The sequence below is a fragment of the Pseudophryne corroboree genome, chromosome 5 (genome assembly GCF_028390025.1).
Source record: "Pseudophryne corroboree isolate aPseCor3 chromosome 5, aPseCor3.hap2, whole genome shotgun sequence".
Taxonomy (NCBI): Eukaryota; Metazoa; Chordata; class Amphibia; order Anura; family Myobatrachidae; genus Pseudophryne; species Pseudophryne corroboree.
In genome coordinates, this window is record NC_086448.1 from 632,891,034 (window position 1) to 632,915,508 (window position 24,475).

The 24,475-nt window shown below is 47.5% G+C and overlaps 1 protein-coding gene across 2 annotated transcripts in view; it reads left to right on the top strand.

Annotated features, from left to right (window-relative positions):
- The window catches only part of CABLES1 (Cdk5 and Abl enzyme substrate 1), a 254,796-nt gene that overhangs the window by 120,143 nt on the left and 110,178 nt on the right, over positions 1-24,475 (top strand). The gene's annotated exons all lie outside the window — the stretch shown is intronic.

Below are 24,475 nucleotides of genomic sequence, written 5' to 3' on the forward strand. Positions count from 1 at the left end.
TGTTACCTCAAATCGGCCCTGCCAGCTTCCCCCTTAGAGAGGGAAATAGTGTTAGCTGCAATTCACAAATTGTATCTTCAACAGGTGGTGGTCAAGGTTCCCCTCCTTCAACAAGGGAAGGTTTATTATTCGACCATGTTTGTGGTACCGAAACCGGACGGTTCGGTCAGACCCATATTGAATTTAAAATCCCTGAACACATACCTGAAAACGTTAAAGTTCAAGATGGAATCGCTCAGAGCGGTCATCGCAAGCCTGGAAGGGGGGGGGGGTTTATGGTGTCTCTGGACATAAAGGATGCATACCTTCATGTCCCCATTTATCCACCTCATCAGGCGTACCTCAGATTTGTGGTACAGGATTGTCATTACCAATTCCAGACGTTGCCGTTTGGTCTCTCCACGGCACCGAGAATATTTACCAAGGTAATGGCGGAAATGATGGTACTCCTGCGGAAGCAAGGGGTCACAATTATCCCATACTTGGACGATCTCCTCATAAAAGCGAGGTCAAGGGAGCAGTTGCTGATCAGCGTAGCACGCTCTCTGGAAGTGTTACAACAACACGGCTGGATTCTAAATATTCCAAAGTCGCAGTTGATTCCTACCCTTCCTGGGCATGATTCTGGACACAGACCAGAAGAGGGTTTATCTCCCGATGGAGAAGGCTCAGGAGTTCATGACACTGGTCAGAGACCTATTAAAACCAAAACAGGTGTCGGTGCATCACTGCACGCGAGTCCTAGGAAAGATGGTGGCATCATACGAGGCCATTCCCTTCGGCAGGTTCCATGCGAGGACCTTTCAATGGGATCTACTGGACAAGTGGTCTGGATCACATCTTCAGATGCATCGGTTAATCACCTTATCCCCCAGGGCCAGGGTGTCTCTCCTGTGGTGGCTGCAGAGTGCTCACCTTCTCGAAGGTCGCAGATTCGGCATTCAGGACTAGGTCCTGGTGACCACGGATGCAAGCCTCAGAGGGTGGGGGGCAGTCACACAGGGAAGAAATTTCCAAGGTCTGTGGTCAAGTCAGGAGACTTGCCTTCACATCAACATCCTGGATCTAAGGGCCATATACAACGCCCTACGTCAAGCGGAGTCCCTACTTCGCGACCAACCGGTTCTGATTCAGTCAGACAACATCACCGCAGTGGCTCATGTGAACCGACAAGGCGGCACAAGGAGCAGGGTGGCAATGGCGGAAGCCACCAGAATTCTTCGCTGGGCGGAGAATCACGTAAGCGCACTGTCAGCAGTGTTCATTCCGGGAGTGGACATCTGGGAAGCAGACTTCCTCAGCAGGCACGATCTCCACCTTGGAGAGTGGGGACTTCATCAAGAAGTCTTCACGCAGGTTGCAAGTCGGTGGGAACTGCCAAAGGTGGACATGATGGCATCCCGCCTCAACAAAAAACTACAGAGGTATTGTGCCAGGTCAAGAGACCCTCAGGCGATAGCTGTGGACGCACTGGTGACGCCGTGGGTGTTCCAGTCGGTCTATATATTTCCTCCTCTTCCTCTCATACCCAAGGTGCTGAGAATCATAAGAAAAAGAGGAGTGAGAACAATACTCATTGTTCCGGATTGGCCAAGAAGGACTTGGTATCCAGATCTGCAAGAAATGCTCACAGAGGACCCGTGGCCTCTGCCTCTAAGACAGGACTTGTTGCAACAGGGGCCCTGTCTGTTCCAAGACTTACCGCGGCTGCGTTTGACGGCATGGCGGTTGAACGCCGGATCCTAGCAGAAAAAGGCATTCCGGATGAAGTTATTCCTACGCTGATAAAGGCTAGGAAGGACGTGACGGCTCAACATTATCACCGTATATGGCGAAAATATGTGGCTTGGTGTGAGGCCAGGAATGCCCCTACGGAGGAATTCCAGCTGGGCCGTTTCCTTCACTTCCTACAATCAGGAGTGACTTTGGGCCTAAAATTGGGTTCCATTAAGGTCCAGATTTCGGCCCTATCCATTTTCTTTCAAAAAGAACTGGCTTCTCTGCCTGAAGTTCAGACGTTTGTGAAGGGAGTGCTGCATATTCAGCCCCCTTTTGTGCCTCCAGTGGCACCTTGGGATCTTAACGTGGTGTTGAGTTTCCTGAAATCACACTGGTTTGAACCACTCAAAACGGTGGAATTGAAATATCTCACGTGGAAGGTGGTCATGCTATTAGCCTTGGCTTCGGCTAGGCGTGTGTCAGAATTGGCGGCTTTGTCACATAAAAGCCCTTATCTGGTTTTCCATGCGGATAGAGCAGAATTGCGGACCCGCCTACAATTTCTGCCGAAAGTGGTTTCATCCTTTCATATAAACCAACCTATTGTGGTGCCTGTGGCTACTACTGAATTGGAGGATTCCGAGTCACTGGATGTGGTCAGGGCTTTGAAGGTTTATGTAGCCAGAACGGCTAAAGTCAGGAAAACAGAATCTTTGTTTATCCTGTATGCTTCCAACAAGCTTGGGGCGCCTGCTTCAAAGCAAACTATTGCTCGCTGGATCTGTAACACGATTCAGCAGGCTCATTCTGCGGCTAGGTTGCCGCTGCCTAAATCAGTTAAGGCCCATTCCACAAGGAAGGTGGGCTCTTCTTGGGCGGCTGGCCGAGGGGTCTCGGCATTACAGCTTTGCCGAGCGGCTACTTGGTCAGGTTCAAACACCTTTGCAAAGTTCTACAAGTTTGATACCCTGGCTGAGGAGGACCTTGTGTTTGCTCAATCGGTGCTGCAGAGTCATCCGCACTCTCCCGCCCGGTTGGGAGCTTTGGTATAATCCCCATGATCCTTACGGAGTCCCCAGCATCCACTAGGACGTTAGAGAAAATAAGATTTTACTTACCAGTAAATCTATTTCTCGTAGTCCGTAGTGGATGCTGGGCGCCCGTCCCAAGTGCGGACTTCTTCTGCAATGCTTGTATATAGTTATTGCTTAACTAAGGGTTATGTTATAGTTGCATCAGGGTTGATCTGATGCTCTGTTGTTGTTCATACTGTTAACTGGGTAAAGTTATCACAAGTTATACGGTGTGATTGGTGTGGCTGGTATGAGTCTTACCCTGGATTCCCAAAATCCTTTCCTTGTACTGTCAGCTCTTCCGGGCACAGTTTCTCTAACTGAGGTCTGGAAGAGGGACATAGAGGGAGGAGCCAGAGCCCACCAGAATCTAAATTCTTTCTTAAAGTGCCCATGTCTCCTGCGGAGCCCGTCTATTCCCCATGGTCCTTACGGAGTCCCCAGCATCCACTACGGACTACGAGAAATAGATTTACCGGTAAGTAAAATCTTATTTTTTTGCCGCGCACTGTGTTTGACCTAGGGGTGTGTGGAGTGGGGGGACACCAAAGGAAACTTTCACCCTGGGTGCCACAAGGTATATAACCGGCCCAGGTGGCCACGCTCCCAATTCAGTACAGGGGAGGGGGGGCGCTGAAACATACCTTGATCCAGGCACCATGACTCCTTGCTACACCTCTGTGCATGGGCAAAGGGGGTCATTCCGAGTTCATCGTAGCTGTGCTAAATTTAGCACAGCTACGATCATTCACACTGACGTGCGGGGGGACGCCCAGCACAGGGCAGTGCCGCCCCCCCCCCCCCCCCCGCAGAAGTGCAAAGGCATTGCACAGCAGCGATGCCTTAGCACTTCAAGAGTAGCTCCCAACCAGCGCAGCTATAGCGTGCTGGCCGGTAGCTACTCGTCGCTCCCCGGCACGCAGCGGCTGCGTGTGACATCACGCAGCCACTGCGGACCCCACCCCCCCAACGGTCCGGCCGGACTGCGCCGCCGTCCAGCCCCTCCCGCCCAGCGATCGCCTTTGCCGGCACATGCGCAGTTCCGACCCGACCACTGTGCTGCGAGAAACTGCTGCGCTGTGCATTTTACAGGACACTTAAGTATTCTACATGTCTTTTGACAGCGTTAGTTAAGAAACAGTGCATTACTACAGGGCTATTTAGTACAAGTACCCTGTGATATACATCCAGTCTTTACTGTGCATTGATATAGATATTACTTAGTGCTACTTAGTATTGCTGGTCCAGTGCAGTTTTATTGTTTGTCATAATTTCTGCATTGTACATGTGACTGTGTGCATATAGCTACTGTGTGATATCTACTCCGTGTATCTCACTCATACTGCTATCCCTGTATTCTGTACTCTGAGGGGGGCTAAGTGCGTCAGGGTTGTTATTTGATATAGGTATTTCACAGGATATACTTATTTTGTATTTTTCTCTGTGATTCTCGGTCACCATATACCTCCTGAATCCTCTGTTTGTGCTGTCACACTGCACAGGGGGTTCTTGGTTAGGTATTATACTGTATCTGCTGATATTGTACTGTGTCTCCCGTGGTTTACACTTTCATATCATGTCAGCTACAGGGAGCGATGGTTCTGTAGCTGATCCCGAAATACGCGGTGGTGATGCTGCAGATGCATTAGAGGAAAACATAGCAGCGGAGGGTTCAGGTTCTGGGGGTTCCCTACCCCCCAGTCAGTTTGTAGCAATGGGGGCACATCACGACCCGCCTTGGGCTACTTTCTCTAATTTACTGACTACGCTGGTAACTAGACTTACGCCCCCTATGGGACCTCCCGTGCCTTTACAGCCACATATCGTCCCAGCGGTTAATCCACCATGGGCAGATCTCCTGTTCACTCAGTTACAGCAATTGAATCACTCTTTGACTAAACAGAAACCTAATCCTCGCCCACCTAAGACCAAGGGGTCCTCTAAGCGGGCCATTACTTCCTCACAATCCACTCTTGTTTCAGATACTTCCTCCGATGAGGATGGCGTGTATACTGACCCCTCAGACACTGATCCAGATGCTTCTGATGGGGAGTCTGTTTCACAGGTGGATGTTCCTGACCTCTTAGAGGCTATCAGGCTGATTCTTCAAATTGGTGATGAACCAGAACCTGTTGTTGCCTCTTAGAAACCTGATAGATTCAAACGTCAGAAGGTTACCAAATCAATTTTGCCTCATTCTGACCACTTAGTTGATATACGTCAGGAATCCTGGGAGAATCCAGGAAAGAAATTCACACCTCACAAGAAGATGCTAGCTCGCTATCCCCTCGCTGCGGAGTTAAGTAAAAATTGGGAAATGCCGCCACCGGTGGACTCGCAAGTCGCTCGGCTGGTGGTGTCATCTGCTCTGCCTATCACTACCGTTACCTCTCTGAAGGAATCGACGGATAAGCGTGTGGAGGGTTGCTTAAAGTCTATTTATACCCTTGCAGGAGCTGTGCATAGGCCCACTATTGCGGCTACTTGGGCTTCAGAAGCTATTGAAGCGTGGGCTCAGGAGGTGGCAGCAGAGCTGCCGTCCAATTTTCCTGATAATGCTAGACAATGTCTTTCATATATTGTTACAGCCTTTCGTTACATTAAGGAGGTGGCGTCTGATGCCGGTGTTCTGGCGGCCAAGGCCTCTACTACGTCCATTCTTTCTCGCCGGATTCTCTGGTTGCGGTCCTGGTCTGTAGATCTGGACTCTAAGAAAACCCTGGAAGTGCTCCCTTTTAAGGGGAACATTCTTTTTGGTGAGGATCTCAACAAGATTGTTGCTGACTTAGCTTCCGCTAAGACGGCATGTCTACCTAGTACTGCTCCGAAGGTTAAGAGTACTTCCTTTCGTTCCTTTTGTCCTCCCAGTAAAGCAAAGGGTCAGGCGTATCCGAAACAGGCTTGCACTTCCAAAACCACTAAGCCCAAACCTAAACGTGCCTGGGCTGCCCGCCAGCCTGCTTCCAAAACAGACAAGCCTGCTGCATGACGGGGCGGGCCTCCCCATGGGGGATCCCAGGGTGGGATGCCGACTTCTATGGTTTACCCAGATATGGTTGAAGACCACTTCAGACGCCTGGGTAAGGGAAGTCTGTCACTCACGGATACGTCATAACCTTCAAGAAACGTCCCCCTCATCAATTTTGCCTGACAAACATCCCTTCGGATCAGGTAAAGGCAAAAAACTCTTGATTTGGTGGTACAGTCCCTCCTAGACACAGGAGTGGTAGTACCGGTGCCTCTGGCTCAGAGAAGCAGGGGGTACTATTCAACGCTGTTCCTAGTCCCGAAACCGAATGGTTCCTCCCGACCCATTCTCAACCTCAAGTCTTTGAACAAATTTGTGATGGTCTCCAAGTTTCGTATGGAAACTCTTCGCTCTATTGTTCTGACTATATGGTATTCCTGGATATACAGGATGCTTACCTACATATTCCTATTGCCATGTCGCATCAGCAATACCTGCGGTTTGCTACTGGCAGCCTCTATTATCAATTCCGGGCCTTACCTTTTGGACTGACCATGACCCCGCGAATCTTCACCAAGTTCATGGCGGTGATGACGGCCCTGCTCCGCCGTCAGGGTATCAGGATCCTACCGAATCTGGACGACTTGCTAATCCTGGTGAATTTCCCAGAAGTTCTGCCCCGTCATCTGGATCTGACAGTCCAGTTTCTGCAAGCCCACGGGTGGCTCCTTAACTAGAAGAAATCATCCCTGCTCCCTGCCCAGAGCATAGTGCACCTGGGGGCATTGTTGGACACACACAACCAGCGGTTGTTCTTGTCACAGGAGAAGGTCCTGAACCTTCAGGACAGGATACGATGCTTCCTCTCACGCCCCCGAGTGTCGATACACTCGGCGATGCAAGTACTAGGCCTCATGGTGTCTGCTTTCGACATGGTAGAGTACGCTCAATTTCATTCCCGCCCTCTGCAGAAGCTGATTCTTGCCAAGGGGGATGGCCTGCCACATCGGATCAGGTCTCAAATGATCTCCTTGTCTCCGGAGATTCGTCTGTCACTGAGCTGGTGGCTACACGACCAACGATTGAGCAGGGGTCGTCCCTTCTGGATCTCCAACTGGGTCCTCCTAACAACGGATGCCAGTATGAGGGGTTGGAGCAACACTCTTTTCAGGATTGGTGGACCAGGGAGGAGTCTCTCCTCCCGATAAACATTCTGGAATTGCGAGCGGTGTTCAATGCTCTGAAACGGGCCTAGCATCTGATACAGAATAGGCCTGTTCAAGTACAGTCGGACAACGCCACCACGGTGGCGTACATAAATCATCAAGGCGTCACTCGAAGCCGCATGGCAATGATGGAAGTGTCAAGGATTCTTCAATGGTCAGAACGCCATCTGCCAGCCAAATCGGCAGTGTTCATTCCAGGGGTCCTCAACTGGGAAGCGGACTTCCTCAGTCGTCAGGACGTACACGCCAGGAAGTGGAGCCTTCATCCAGAAGTATTTCAACTCCTAGTGGACAAGTGGGGCCTACCAGACATAGACCTGATGGCGTCTCGACACAATCACAAGGTTCCGATCTTTGGAGCAAGGACAAGGGATCCTCTAGCGGCGTTCGTGGACGCACTGGCAATTCCGTGGAACTTTCAGCTGCCGTACGTGTTCCCTCCGGTGTCACTCCTGCCCAGGTTAATAAGGAAGTTCAAGCAAGAAGGAGGAATCCTACTTCTGATCGCTCCAGTGTGGCCCAGACGGCATTGGTTCTCAGACCTACAGGGTCTCTCGTTAGAGCATCCTCTTCTGCTTCCGCAACCCCCAGACCTCCTCATTCAGGGCCCTTGTGTATATCAGGATTTGGCCCGGCTGGCTTTGACAGCTTGGCTCTTGAAGCTTCAGTTCTGAGGGCCAAAGGATTTTCTGAGGTGGTCATTCAAACTATGTTGAAGGCCCATAAGCCGGCTTCTGCTGAGATTTATTATAGGGTCTGGAATTCTTACTTTGCTTGGTGCGCATCTAACAATCATGACGTTTACAAGTTTAGTACAGCCAAACTTTTGGCTTTCCTGCAACAGGGCCTGGACTTGGGCCTTCGTCTGGCCTCCCTCAAGGTTCATATTTTTACCTTGTCTGTATGGTTTCAGAGAAATATTGCAACTCTACCTGATGTTCATACATTCACTCAGGGTGTTTTATGGATTCAACCTCCCTATGTCCCTCCTGTGGCTCCTTGGGATTTGTTGGTGGTTCTGGAGGCCTTGCAAGAGTCTCTGTTTGAACCTCTTGAATCTGTGGACTATAAGTGGCTTACTCTTAAGGTCTTGTTTCTGCTGGCTATTGCCTCTGCTAGACGGGTTTCAGACTTGGGTGCCTTATCCTGTCGGTCACCCTTTCTGATTTTTCACCCTGACCGGGCGGTTCTTAGGACGCGCCCTAGTTATCTACCTAAGGTGGTGTCTTCTTTCCACCTTAACCAAGAGATTGTGGTTCCAGCCTTTATCTCTCCTGAATTGTCCTCCAAAGAGCGGTCTTTGGATGTGGTACAGGCTCTCCGTATCTATGTGAAGAGGACAGCCTCCGTTAGGAAGTCTGATTCTCTCTTTGTACTTTTTGGTTTTCACAAATGTGGCTGGCCTGCGAATAAGCAGACCCTGGCCAGATGGATTAGAATGGTGATTGCACAAACTTATGTACATGCTGGTCTTCCAGCTCCTGCTACCATCAAATCCCATTCTACTCGGTCTGTTGGACCTTCCTGGGCGGCCCGCTGTGGTGCGAGCCATGCGCAATTGTGCAAGGCGGCTACTTGGTCCTCCGTGAACACGTTTATAAGTTTCTATGCCTTCGATACTTCTGCCTCCCAGGATGCTTCCTTTGGACGCCGGGTTCTTGTGCCCGCTACAGTGCGTCCCCTCCCATGAGGAACTGCTTTAGGACATCCTCGATGTTATTCCCTGCGGAATACCAGTATACCCCGCTGCAGAAAACAAGATTTATGGTAAGAACTTACCGTTGTTAAATCTCTTTCTGCGAGGTACACTGGATTCCACAGGGCGCCCACCCTGACGCACTTAGCTTCTTTGGGTTTGTATGGCATTAGCCACTGCTACCTTCTCCTGTCGTGAGAATGTGTTTTCTGTGGCTACCGTTGTCATCTCTTTTACATGCTACTGCATTAGACTGGTTAACAAAACTGAGCTCCAGTGCCTGGAGGCGGGGATGTAGAGGAGGCGGCGCTATGCTTCTTGGGAACAGTCAAAGCTTTTAGCCTGTTGGTGCCTTGGATCAAGATCCTACTCTACACCTCTATGTTATTCCCTGTGGAATCCAGTGTACCTCGCAGAAAGAGATTTAACAAGTTCTTACCATAAATCTCCTTTTTCTCTTACGTCCTAGAAGATACTGGGAATCCATTTAGTACCATGGGGTATAGACGGATCCACTAGGAGCCTTGGGTACTGTAAGAATTTGATAGTGTGCGCTGGCTCCTCCCTCTATGCCCCTCCTACCAGACTTAGTTTAGAAAATGTGCCCGGAGGAGCCGGTCAAGTCGCATGGAAGCTCCTGAAGAGTTTTCTGCATTTATTTTCTCTGTTTATTATTTTTAGGCAGGACTGGATGGCACCAGCCTGCCTGCTTCGTGGTGCATCAGGGGGGATACTGCCCAACCTCTTGAAGTGTTAATGTTCCCGTTCCCCGCTGACGGGACACTAGCTCCTGAGGGAACTATTCGCATGCCCCACCATGGCAAGCGTACATTCCTGCAGCACGCCACCACCCCTAACAGCCAGAAGAAAGAAGAGAGGGGAATACTAAGCCGGCATCCCGGTTAGCGGGTCGCCGGCCATTATGGCGGCATGAGGGTACAGGGACGGCGGAGTCTCAGGACTCCGTACACAGTGCGGACGCACCGCTTCTGAGGGAGCGAAGTGAGTCTAAGTACACAACGAGTGTACACAGTACCCAGACTGGCATTGAGGACTTAAAAGGCAACTGACTCCATTTTAAGCATACAAAATACCTCAGCCAGTATAAAAAAGCGGGAAGACTAGGGGCGGGACTTCACAATGAGCGGATCCAGCAGTTCACCTGCACCATTTTCCCTCTGCAGTGGACACAGACGCTGACTGACAGGGACGTGCAGCTCCTCCGGAGAGACTCCAGATTACCTCAGCGGTACCAGGGAGTCATAGCAGGGGGGGAGGAGCGCTTACTAGTGTACTAAGTCCCCAATATGGGTACTTAGTCTGCGACCCGGCTAAGCTTGACATTAGCAGTCAGGGCGCTGTGTGCTGGCTCCAGGCTATCTCTGTGTCTCTCTTGAAGGGCTCTTTGTGGGTTAATTGTGCTTTTAACCTGTTCCTGTGTGTGTGTGTGTGTGTGTGTGTGTGTGTGTGTGTGTGTGTGTGTGTGTGTGTGTGTGTGTGTGTGTGTGTGTAGACTGTCACAGTATGTCAGACAAAGGGTGTTTCTTTTAAGTCACAGTGTTTCTTTTCTCCAGGGGGTACACTGCAGTGTACTCAATGCAGTGTACCCTCCCAGACTAGCAGGGCGGAACCAACTTTGCTGGATTCCATTAGGGGAATGATCTCCAATATTTCCACTAAATTGTCCCGCAATGAGTAAGAGACTCAATACTTAAGACAATCGATGACTGAGTTTATGAAACCAGCATCTCAGTCCCCTTCCATTTGTCCGCAGAAACATCCTTTGGCCCATATCCTGTAGTCTGACTCTGATGATGAGGTTTGCATATCCCTGATAAGGTAACAAAGGAGACTGAGGAATCTTATTTTATTGTAAAAAAGAAATCCTTAGCCACTTTTCCTGTGTCAAAGGAACTAAATACCCTGTTTGAAGAACCGTGGGTTAATCCTGATAGGAAATTTCAAATCCCTAAAAGGTTGCTCTCATCTTTTCTCATCTTTTCCCTTTCCACCTGAGGATAGAAAAAAATGGGAAAATCCACCGATAGTGGATGCATCAGTATCCAGGCTGTCACGAAAAATTGTATTGCCTGTCCCAGGTGCAGCCTCCCTAAAAGACACGGCTGATCGTAGAATTGAGAATACACCCAAATATTTGTATACAGCTCCTGGTGTGGCACAGAGACCCACTACAGCATGTGGGTGGATTACTAAGGCCATCGCAAAATGATCGGGTAACCTAATTGAGAGGTTAGGTACTTTACCTAAGGGGGAGATTATTTTACTCCTGCAACATATACAGTTCTCTGCAAATTTTATGGTGGAAGCCATAAAAGAAATGGGCTTTCGTAATGCATGCACCACTGCTGTGACAGTGTCAGCACGCAAAGGCTTATGGGTACGCCAGTGGACTGCCGGCGCGGACTCCAGGAAAGGCGTGGAAGCCCTACCCTTCATAGCAGAGGCCTTATTTGGAGATGACAAATGGATCTCCAAAGCTACTGCGGGTAAGTCCACGTATCTTCCTTCTGCAGCTCCCCCAGCCAGGAAGGCTTACTCAGGACCTAATCTACAGTCCTTTCGGACTGCCAAGTTCAAGGGCAAAACCAGAGGTTCTTCTGCAGCCACCAGAGGCACTAGAGGTAAACCCCGAAAACCAGCAACTGCTGGTTCACAGGAACAGAGCTCAAGTTCTGCCTTCAGCATGATGGTTGACCGCGATGCCTGGAAGATTGGCAGGTGGGAGCCCGACTATAATTTTCTCTATCGTCCTAGTGGATGCTGGGGTTCCTGAAAGGACCATGGGGAATAGCGGCTCCGCAGGAGACAGGGCACAAAAAGTAAAGCTTTAGGATCAGGTGGTGTGCACTGGCTCCTCCCCCTATGACCCTCCTCCAAGCCAGTTAGATTTTGTGCCCGGCCGAGAAGGGTGCAATCTAGGTGGCTCTCCTAAAGAGCTGCTTAGGAAAGTTTAGCTTAGGTTTTTTATTTTACAGTGAGTCCTGCTGGCAACAGGATCACTGCAACGAGGGACTTAGGGGAGAAGAAGTGAACTCACCTGCGTGCAGGATGGATTGGCTTCTTGGCTACTGGACATCAGCTCCAGAGGGACGATCACAGGTACAGCCTGGATGGTCACCGGAGCCTTGCCGCCGGCCCCCTTGCAGATGCTGAAGTAAGAAGAGGTCCAGAATCGGCGGCAGAAGACTCCTCAGTCTTCTAAAGGTAGCGCACAGCACTGCAGCTGTGCGCCATTTTCCTCTCAGCACACTTCACACGGCAGTCACTGAGGGTGCAGGGCGCTGGGAGGGGGGCGCCCTGGGAGGCAAATGAATACCTATTTTGGCTAAAAATACCTCACATATAGCCTCCGGAGGCTATATGGAGATATTTAACCCCTGCCAGAATCCGTTAAGAGCGGGAGACGAGGCCGCCCGAAAAAGGGGCGGGGCCTATCTCCTCAGCACACAGCGCCATTTTCCCTCACAGAAAGGCTGGAGGGAAGGCTCCCAGGCTCTCCCCTGCACTGCACTACAGAAACAGGGTTAAAACAGAGAGGGGGGGCACTAATTTGGCGATATGCTTATATATATATTAAGATGCTATAAGGGAAAACACTTATATAAGGTTGTCCCTATATAATTATAGCGTTTTTGGTGTGTGCTGGCAAACTCTCCCTCTGTCTCTCCAAAGGGCTAGTGGGTCCTGTCCTCTATCAGAGCATTCCCTGTGTGTGTGCTGTGTGTCGGTACGTGTGTGTCGACAGGTAGGAGGACGATGTTGGTGAGGAGGCGGAGCAATTGCCTGTAATGGTGATGTCACTCTCTAGGGAGTCGACACCGGAATGGATGGCTTATTTAGGAAATTACGTGATAATGTCAACACGCTGCAAGGTCGGTTGACGACATGAGACGGCCGACAAACAATTAGTACGGTCCAGACGTCTCAAAAACACCGTCAAGGGTTTTTAAAACGCCCGTTTACTTTAGTCGGTCGACACAGACACAGACAGGGACACTGAATCCAGTGTCGACGGTGAATAAACAAACGTATTCCTTATTAGGGCCACACGTTAAAGGCAATGAAGGAGGTGTTACGTATTTCTGATACTACAAGTACCACAAAAGAGGGTATTATGTGGGATGTGAAAAAACTACCATAGTTTTTCCTGAATCAGATAAATTAAATAAAGTGTGTGATGATGCGTGGGTTCCCCCCGATAGAAAATTATGGGCGGTATACCCTTTCCCGCCAGAAGTTAGGGCGCGTTGGGAAACACCCCTTAAGGTGGATAAGGCGCTCACACGTTTATCAAAACAAGTGGCGGTACCGTCTATAGATAGGGCCGTCCTCAAGGACCAGCTGACAAGGCTGGAAAATATAATAAAAAGTATATACACACATACTGGTGTTATACTGCGGCCAGCGATCGCCTCAGCCTGGATGTGCAGAGCTAGGGTGGCTTGGTCGGATTCCCTGACTAAAAATATTGATACCCTTGACAGGGACAGTATTTTATTGACTATAGAGCATTTCTATATATGCGAGATGCACAGAGGGATATTTGCACTCTGGCATCATGAATAAACGCGATGTCCATAACTGCCAGAAGATGTTATGGACACGACAGTGGTCAGGTGATGCAGATTCCAAACGGCACAGTATGGCCGTATAAAGGAAGAGGACTTGTTTGGGGTCGGTCCATCGGACCTGGTGGTCACGGCAACTGCTGGAAAATCCACCGTTTTTTACCCTAAGTCACATCTCTGCAGAAAAAGACACCGTCTTTTCAGCCTCAGTCCTCTCGTCCCTATAAGATCATATCTGCCCAGGGATAGAGGAAAGGGAAGAAGACTGCAACAGGCAGCCTATTCCCAGGAACAGAAGCGTTCCACCGCGTCTGACAAGTTCTCAGCAGGGCACTGAGACCGTACAGGACCCCTGGATCCTACATGTAGTATCCCGGGGGTACAGATGGGAATGTCGAGACGTTTCCCCTTCGCAGGCTCCTGAAGTCTGCTTTACCAAGTCTCCCTCCGACAAGGAGGTAGTATGGGAAAAAAATTCACAAGCTGTGTTCCCAGCAGGTGACAATTAAATTACCCCTCCTACTACAGAAAAGGGGTATTATTCCACACTATATTGTGGTACTGAAGCCAGAAGGCTAGGTGAGACTTATTCTAAAAAATTTTTTTTTGAACACTTACAAAGGTTCAAATTAAGATGAAGTCACTCAGAGCAGTGATAACGAACCAGGAAGAAGGGGACTATATAGTGTCCCGGGACATCAGGGATGCTTACCTCTATGTCCCAAATTTGCCCTTCTCACTAAGGGTACCTCAGGTTCGTGGTGCAGAACTGTCACTATCAGTTTCAGACGCTGCCGTTTGGATTGTCCACGGCACCCCGGGGTCTTTACCAAGGTAATGGCCGAATTGATGATTCTTCTTCGAAGAAAAGGCGTCTTAATTATCCCTTACTTGGACGATCTCCTGATAGGGGCATAGTCCAGGGAACAGTTGGAGGTCGGAGTAGCACTATCTCGGATACTGCTACAATCAGCACGGGTGGATTCTAAATATTCCAAAATCGCAGCTGATCCCGACGACACGTCTGCTGTGCCTAGGGATGATTCTGGACACAGTCCAGAAAAAGGTGTTTCTCCCGGAAGAGAAAGCCAGGGAGTTATCCGAGCAAGTCAGGAACCTCCTAAAAACAGTGCATCATTGCACAAGGGTCCTGGTAAAAATGGTGGCTTCCTACGAAGCAATTCCATTCGGCAGATTTCACGTAAGAACTTTTCAGTGGGATCTGCTGGACAAATGGTCCGGATCGCATCTTCAGATGCATCAGCGGATAACCCAATATCCAAGGACAAGGGTGTCTCTCCTGTGGTGGTTATAGAGTGCTCATCTTCTAGAGGGCCGCAGATTCGGCATTCAGGATTGGATGCTGGTAACCACGGAGCCCAGCCTGAGAGGCTGGGGAGCAGTCACACAAGGGAAAAATTTCCAGGGAGTGTGATCAAGTATGGAGACTTTTCTCCACATAAATATACTGGAGCTAAGGGTAAATTTATAATGCTCTAAGCTTAGCAAGACCTCTGCTTCAAGGTCAGCCGGTATTGATCCAGTGGGAAAAACATCACGGCAGTCGCCCACGTAAACAGACAGGGCGACACAAGAAGCAGGAGGGCAATGGCAGAAACTGCAAGGACTTTTCGCTGGGCGGAAAATCATGTGATAACACTGTCAGCAGTTTTTCATCCCGGGAATGGAAACTGGGAAGCAGACTTCCTCAGCACGACCTCCACCTGGGAGAGTGGAAACTTCATTGAGAAGTTTTTTCCACATGATTGTAAACCGTTGGGAAATACCAAAGGTGGACATGATGGCGTCCCGTCTGAACAAAAAACGGGACAGGTATTGCGCCAGGTCAAGGGACCCTCAGGCAATAGATGTGGACGTTCTGGTAACACCGTGGGTGTACCAGTCGGTGTATGTGTTCCCTTCTCTGCTTCTCATACCTAAGGTGCTGAGAATTATAAGACGTAGAGGAGTAAGAACTATACTCATGGCTCCGGATTGGCCAAGAAGGACTTGGTACCCGGAACTTCAAGAGATGCTTACAGAGGTCTTATGGCCTCTGCCGCTAAGAAGGGACTTGCTTCAGCAAGTACCATGTCTGTTCCAAGACTTACCGCAGCTGCGTTTGTCGGCATGGCGATGGAAAGCCGGATCCTAAGGGAAAAAAGGCATTCCGGAAGAGGTCATTCCTACCCTGGTCAAAGCCAGAAAGGAGGTGACCGCACAACATTATCACCACGTGTGGCGAAAATTTGTTGCGTGGTGTGAGGCCAGGAAGGCCCCACAAAGAAATTTCAACTCGGTCGTTTCCTGCATTTCCTGCAAACAGGAGTGTCTATGGGCCTCAAATTGGGGTCCATTAAGGTTCAAATTCGGCCCTGTAAATTTTCTTCCAGAAAGAATTGGCTTCAGTTCCTGAAGTCCAGAAGTTTGTCAAGGGAGTATTGCATATACAAACCCCTTTTTTGTGCCTCCAGTGGCACTGTGGGATCTCAACGTAGTTCTGGGATTTCTCAAATCACATTGGTTTAAAACCAGTCAAATATGTGGATTTGCAGCATCTCACATAAAAAGTGACCATGCTCTTGGCCCTGGCCTGGACCAGGCGAGTGTCAAATTGGTGGTTTTTTCTCAAAAAAGCCCATATCTGTTTGTCCATTCGGACAGGGCAGAGCTGCGGACTCGTCCCCAGTTCTCTCCCTAAGGTGGTGTCAGTGTTTCACCTGAACCAGCTTATTGTGGTGCCTTGCACCTACTAGGGACTTGGAGGACTCCAAGTTGCTAGAAGTTGTCAGGGCCCTGAAAATATATTCCAGGACAGCTGGAGTCAGAAAATCTGACTCGCTGTTTATACTGTATGCACCCAACAAGTTGGGTGCGCCTGCTTCTAAGCAGTCGATTGCTCGTTGGATTTGTAACACAATTCAACTTGCACATTCTGAGGCAGGCCTGCCACAGTCTAAATCGGTTAAGGCCCATTCCATAAGGAAGGTGGGCTCATCTTGGGCGGCTGCCCGAGAGGTCTCGGCATTACAACTCTGCCGAGCAGCTACGTGGTCAGGGGAGAACACGTTTGTAAAATTCTACAAATTTGATATCCTGGCAAAAGAGGACCTGGAGTTCTCTCATTCGGTGCTGCAGAGTCATCCGCACTCTCCCGCCCGTTTGGGAGCTTTGGTATAATCCCCATGGTCCTTTCAGGAACCCCAGCATCCACTAGGACGATAGAGAAAATAAGAATTTACTTACCGATAATTCTATTTCTCGGAGTCCGTAGTGGATGCTGGGCGCCCATCCCAAGTGCGGATTATCTGCAATACTTGTACATAGTTACAAAAATCGGGTTATTATTGTTGTGAGCCATCTTTTCAGAGGCTCCGCTGTTATCATACTGTTAACTGGGTTTAGATCACAAGTTGTACGGTGTGATTGGTGTGGCTGGTATGAGTCTTACCCGGGATTCAAAATTCCTCCCTTATTGTGTACGCTCGTCCGGGCACAGTACCTAACTGGCTTGGAGGAGGGTCATAGGGGGAGGAGCCAGTGCACACCACCTGATCCTAAAGCTTTACTTTTTGTGCCCTGTCTCCTGCGGAGCCGCTATTCCCCATGGTCCTTTCAGGAACCCCAGCATCCACTACGGACTCCGAGAAATAGAATTATCGGTAAGTAAATTCTTATTTTCCGGTCACATCTGGACAACATCATTCCAGAATCCCTGGGTCATAGATCTTATTTCCCAGGGCTACAGACTGGAGTTTCAGGAGCTCCCACCTCACAGATTCTTCAAATCAGGCTTACCAGTTTCACAGGAAGCAAGTATAACCTTACAGGACGCCATTCAAAAACTGCTACAGACTTAAGTCATTGTTCCAGTTCCACCTCACTTGCAAAACAAGGGATAGTGGGGGTCATTCCGAGTTGTTCGCTCGTTGCCGATTTTCGCAACGGATCGGTTAAGGCGAAAATGCGCATGGTACGCAGTGCGCATGCGCTAAGTATTTTAGCTCAAAACTTAGTAGATTTACTCACGTCCGACCGAAGAATTTCCATCGTTGAAGTGAGCAGAGTGTGATTGACAGGAAGTGGGTGTTTCTGGGCGGAAACTGGCCGTTTTCTGGGAGTGTGCGGAAAAACACAGGCGTGCCAGGATAAAACGCGGGAGTGTAAGGAGAAACGGGGGAGTGGCTGGCCGAACGCAGGGCGTGTTTGTGACGTCAAACCAGGGGGGTCATTCCGAGTTGTTCGCTCACTAGCAGATTTTAGCAGCATTGCACACGCTAGGCCGCCGCCCTCTGGGAGTGTATCTTAGCTTAGCAGAATTGCGAACGAAACATTAGCAGAATTGCGAGTAGAAAATTCTTAGCAGTTTCTGAGTAGCTGCGATCTGCTCAGCCCGTTTCGTTCCTGGGGGGTCATTCCGAGTTGTTTGCTCGTTGCCGATTTTCGCAACGCAGCGATTAAGGCGAAAATGCGCATGTGCATGGTACGCAGTGCGCGTGCGCTAAGTATTTTAGCACAAAACTTAGTAGATTTACTCACGTCCAACCGAAGAATTTCCATCGTTGAAGTGATCGGAGTGTGATTGACAGGAAGTGGGTGTTTCTGGGCGGAAACTGACCGTTTTCTGGGAGTGTGCGGAAAAACACAGGCGTGCCAGGATAAAACGCGGGAGTGTCTGGAGAAACGGGGGAGTGGCTGGCTGAACGCAGGGCGTGTTTGTGACGTCAAACCAGGAACGAAACGGGCTGAGCTGATCGCAGTGTAGGAGTAAGTCTCGAGCTACTCAGAAACTGCTAAGAATTTTCTCGAGACTTACTCCTACACTGCGATCAACTCAGCCCGTACTTGAATCTGCCCCTTTTGTCTATTATTTTTCTTTGAAAATCAATAGGTATATTAGGGTGTATTAATGGGTATATTCCCTAGCTAACACATAGTCCGCCCTTCTATCCCCACAAAACCATTTTTTTAATATATAATATTAACAATAGATATACTCACATATTTACGTATGCCTGTACTAAAGATTTTTTATTTTTTATTTTTTTTATTTCTTTAGTTTTGCTATTGGCCTCCATACAGTAATACACAAATGGGGACGGTACTGTTACCTGCACAGTGTGTATGTGGAGGATCACTGCATGCACGACCGCATTATTGCGGTCTTACTGTATAATTGACCTCTTCTGGCTTTGGCAAATGAATAGACAGGAATTTGTTGTTTTCTGCCTTCCCATATTTCTTGAATATCCTTTCTGGCTTTTCCTGGAAAAAGATTTGTCATCACACAAACACAGAAAGTAGAGAAGAATTTGCAAAAGAAGCATACTCCAGAAAATAAAGATACCTTTAATGCTTTCTACTGAGCTGAGGTCGTACTGAATGTTAATTGAATTATTTTATCAAACAGGAAATAATAGAATTGTGTAATGTTTGTTTGACCAGGGTATACAGTAACTCTAAGCACAATAGCTCGGTATTCAAAATTACTGCCTCACAGCAATAGGGTCCTTGTTGACCAGATGATCTTACTCTGCCATCCTTAACCTTGGGGTGTAGGGGTTCCCTCTTCCCATCATTTACTGACTATTCGTACTGCATCATAAGAGATTTAATATATTAGTCATTGCCACCAGCAGGTTCCTGCACCAGCGCCTGGAACTGCTTAGGGTGTGTGGTAACACTGCTGTATCACCTCCTGGTTGGAGACTGGTTAATTACCCCGACCGCTTACTGTGTATATGGGTTGCTTTTCTAGCAAACAAAGGGTGGGCTCAGATGCTGGCCTCATCTTTGAAAAGCCAGAAAACGGATACGTTTTTGCGTTTATATAGTGGTTATAGGCTACAAAGCAGGCGTCTTGTTGAAGCAGGAAGGAGGTTTATTAGATGCAATAAAATGTCTTGGAAACTAGGTTGTTGTTGGGAGATCCCTCTATAGTACTTAATAATTAGATTTCCTGGGATATCGCTGCCCCTTTGGGCTCCTCCTTTTCCTCTTATAGGGAATCTCATGACTGCTGTCTGGATCCTGGCGGTGTGTTTGTGAACCTTTTCGGGATGCCGGCGACCGGCATTCCTAGCAGTGTCGGGATGCCGGTGTCGACAGCCGGGATCCTGACCGGATCCTGTTTGTGACATGTACATGGAGAATGCTGAGATTTACATTTATTTGTACTGCTGTGCACTATTGTGTACATGACTTTTTTTTTTATATACGTACTTTTCTGCTTTGAATACATGTAAATTGATGCGTTTTAATAAAAAAAATGTACAGGTAAAGGTACCTAGAGCACATACTAAGGGTAAAATGTTCTCCAGAAGTTTAGATGATACACATGATAATACATCCAGGTGATACAGGATGGGATGTGGTCAAGATGCCAGCTGTCTGGATCCAGACACCCTTCAGGACACCAACGCGGGAATCCTAACAGCCGCCATCCTGACCATAAGTGTTCCCACAATTTTAGATTCAGTGCGGTGGGTGTTAGGGTTAGGCTGAGTGGAGGGAGGCTCGGGTTAGGCTGCGAGGAGGGTGGATTAGGGTTAGGCAGCGGGGACGTGGGTTTGGATTAAGTACCTCCGCACGCGGGGGGGGGGTTTAGGGTTAGGGCTGCATGAAGGGAGGGTTAGGGGTGTATGCATGTGTGTGTGTGTGTGTGTGTGTGTGTGTGTGTGTAATATATATACATATATATATATATATATATACAAACAGAAAGTTCAGCACTCACCATAGCAAGCTCACTTATCCTCACAACATCAATAAATAAATGATGGGGGTTTAGTTAGTGAATTTACCAATGCACGGAAGCCTGCATACCGCTCGCCAAGGTACCCCACCTTCATGCAGGTCCTACACTATCACAAAGTCTCAAAAATTAATACCTGGCAACTGTATCACACATAATATACTGCACACATGCCCACTAGGTTTAATGTGTATCTGCCATGCATCTTATGGCTTTTAAAGGTAAACTAGTCACCTGACGCTGGCTGATAAATTACTAAGGAGCAGCTGACACAGGTTTAGAACAAGTGAGATTACACAGGGGTGCATGAAAAGGCCTGTGACCACGGTTAATAAGAGTTAACCAAAGATTAACCCCGTAATATACAAACAAATCTAGAAAACCACAGCACTCGCCACCCCAGAAGCGGGGTGCAATATCTGCACTCATCACTCATAGGGTGGGGTGCATGCAGCCCATGGCCACCAACCCAAATATATACAAACAGAAAGTTCAGCACTCACCATAGCAAGCTCACTTATCCTCACAACATCACTACTGTTAATATAGGATTGCCTCATTTTTTTCTATATTTTTTTATTAATTTAAATATTTAAATGTATATTTAATACTTTTTCTGTATATACAGTTGTGCTCATAAGTTTACATACCCTAGCAGAATCTGTGATTTTCTGGCCATTTGTCAGAGAATATGAATGATAACTCACAAACTTTTCTTTCACTCATGGTTAGTGGTTGGGTGAAGCCATTTATTGTCAAACAACTGTGTTTACTCTTTTTAAATCATAATGACAACAGAAACTACCCAAATGACCATGATCAAAAGTTTATATACTCTGGAGATTTTGGCCTGATAACATGCACACAAGTTGACACAAACGGGTTTGAATGGCTACTAAAGGTAACCATCCTCACCTGTGATCTGTTTGCTTGTAATCAGTGTGTGTGTGTATAAAAGGTCAGTGAGTTTCTGGACTCCTGAATCACCCTTGCATCTTTCATCCAGTGCTGCACTGACGTGTCTGGATTCTGAGTCATGGGGAAAGCAATAGAATTGTCAAAAGATCTGCGGGAAAAGGTAATTGAACTGTATAAAACAGGAAAGGGATATAAAAAGATATCCAAGCAATTGAGAATGCCAATCATCAGTGTTCAAACTCTACTTAAGAAGTGGAAAATGAGGGATTCTGTTGAAACCAAATCACGGTCAGTTAGACCAACAAAAATTTCAGCCACAACTGCCAGGAAAATTGTTCGGGATGCAAAGAAAAATCCACAAATAACTTCAGCTGAAATACAGGACTCTGAAAAAAAGTGGTGTGGTTGTTTCAAGATGCACAATAAGGAGGCATTTGAAGAAAAATGGGCTGCATAGTCGAGTCGCCAGAAGAAAGCCATTACTACGCAAATGCCACAAAGCATCCCACTTACAATACTCCAAACAGCACAGAGACAAGCCTCAAAACTTCTGGAACAAAGTCATTTGGAGTGATGAGACCAAAATTTTACTTTTTGGCCACAACCATAAACGTTACATTTGGAGAGGAGTCAACAAGGCCTATGATGAAAGGTACACCATTCCTACTGTGAAACACGGAGGTGGATCGCTGATGTTTTGGGGATGTGTGAGCTACAAAGGCACTGGAAACTTGGTCAAAATTGATGGCAAGATGAATGCAGCATGTTATCAGAAAATACTGGAGGAAAATTTGCACTCATCAGCCCGGAAGCTGCGCATGGGACGTACTTGGACGTTCCAACATGACAGTGATCCAAAACACAAGGCCAAGTCGACCTGTCATTGGCTACAGCAGAATCAAGTGAAGGTTCTGGAGTGGCCATCTCAGTTTCCTGACCTCAATATCATTGAGCCACTCTGGGGAGATCTCAAACGTGCAGTTCATGCAAGACCAGCCCAAGAATTTACAGGAACTGGAGGCTTTTTACCAAGAAGAATGGGCAGCTTTACCATCTGAGAAAATAAAGAGCCTCATCCACAACTACCACAAAAGACTTCAAGCTGTCATTGATGTTAAAGGGGGCAATACACGGTATTAAGAACTGGGGTATGTAAACTTTTGATCATGGTCATTTGGGTAGTTTCTGTTGTCATTATGATTTAAAAAGAGTAAACACAGTTGTTTGACAATAAATGGCTTCACCCAACCACTAACCATGAGTGAAAGAAAAGTTTGTGAGTTATCATTCATATTCTATGACAAATGGCCAGAAAATCACAAATACTACTATGGTATGTAAACTTATGAGCACAACTGTGTGTGTATGTGTGTGTGTGTGTGTGTGTATATATATATATCTCCTGTGTAAAAGTTTTAGGCAAGTGTGGGGAAAAATGCTGCAAAGTAAGTATACTTTAAAATAATAAGTGTTGATAGTTTATTTTTATTAATTAGCAAAATGTAAAGTGAATGAGCAGAAGAGAAATCTAAATCGAATCAATATTTGGTGTGACCACCCTTTGCCTTCACAACAGCATCAATTCTTCTAGGCACACTTGCACACAGTTTTTTAAGGAACTCGACAGGGAGGTTGTTCCAAACCTGGAGAACTAATCACAGATCTTCTGTGGATATAGGTTTGCTCACATCCTTCTGTCTCTTCATGTAATCCCAGACAGACTCAATGATGTGGAAATCAGGGCTCTGTGGGGGGCCATATCATCACTTCCAGGATTCCTTGTTCTTCTTTACGCTGAAGATAGTTCTTAGTGACATTAGCTGTATGTTTGGGGTAGTTGTCCTGCTGCAGAATAAATTTGGAGCCAATCAGACACCTCCCTGATGCTATTGTGCGATGGATAAGTACCTGCCTGTACTTCTCATCATTGAGGACACCATTAATCCTGCCCAAATCCCCAACTTAATTTGCTGAAATACTGTCCCAAACTTGCAAGGAACCTGCACCATTCTTCACTGTTGCCTGCAGACCCTCATTATTGCATACCTCCCAATATGACCCTCTCCAAGGGGTAAATTTACTAATATGGGAGTTCTATTTCAGATGGGATGTTGCCCATAGCAACCAATTAGATTGTACTTCTCATTTATCTAGCACCTTCTAGAAGATAATATCTGGAATCTGATTGGTTGCTATGGGCAACATCCCATCTTAAGTAGAACGCTCATCTTAGTAAATTTACCCCCAGGAGGGATAGAATGCTCTGTTCCTGGACTTCCCTCTTAATGTATGACTGCCATCACCTGTGGCGAAACACCTTTTATCAAATAACTAGTCAACACGTGATGGCATATATACATTGAGAGGAAAGTCCAGCAACAAGGCATTCTGTCCCTCCTGGAGAGGGCCATGTTGGGAGGTATGTTATTTTGCCACTCTCCAGCCCTTCGGTGAACAAACTGCCTTCTGTTGTAGTCAAATATTTTACGTTTTGACTCATCGGTCCAGAGCACCTGCTGCTATTTTTCTGTCCCCCGGTTCCTATGTTTTCATTCATACTTGAGTTGATATGGCTTTTTGACCGCAATTCTTCTAGGCAGGCTTCTCTGAACAGTCGATGGGTGTACCTGGGTCCCACTGGTTTCTGCCAGTTTTAAACTGATGGAACTGCTGGAGATCTTCCAGTTTCAAAAGAGATTGAACAGCACATCTTAAAACTCCAGTCTGCTTTGAAATCTTTGCCTGGGAGAGACCTTGCTGATGCTGATGCAGTATATCTGCCTTAAGTCTTGTTGCTGTGCTCAGACTTGCTATAGTGTATAACCTGTGACATGACTCACCTTTGTAGCAGAGTTTGGCTGTTCCTCACCCAGTTTTTTTAAACCTCCTACGCAGCCGTTTCTGTTTCAGTTCGTGACTGTGTTTCAACCTACAGTACATATGAAAATGATGATCATTAAATCTCTTTTTACAGGCTTCTCCTCTTCCCATGACACAATTAACACCCCTACCTGATCCTTTTTCACTCTTTGGCCACTGGGAAAGGAAACCTGGCTTCCCATTGGTTAACAGTGGCCATCTTTTTGTAGCCTGCTATGGGGGCTGCCATTTTCTGTTAGCCCGTGCTACCCTATATCTCTAGCTGAGCAGTGTTTGTGGAAAGCAGGAGCATCCTCTGCCTGTCTCCCACAGCCAGGTGGCTCTGGAATACATAAATTGCATCTGGCTGTGGGGGCAAAATGGCACCCGACACAGCCCACTCTTGCCCCTTCAGCGTTGCAGTGCTATACATTAACTATTCTGGTGCTGCAGTGCCAACCATTATATATGACATGTTAAAATACACTGGACACCTTTCACAATACTTTTAAAACTTAATACTTCACTTGATGGTGCGACTGAAGTCATTTGGTTTTGCGGAGAAAGGACACAGTTCTTGGGCCACAGCAAACTATTATTTAAACAGTTATATAAGATGAAAATAGTTACACATACGCTGCAAATTATTATATATTCAGTCCATAGTAGTTGC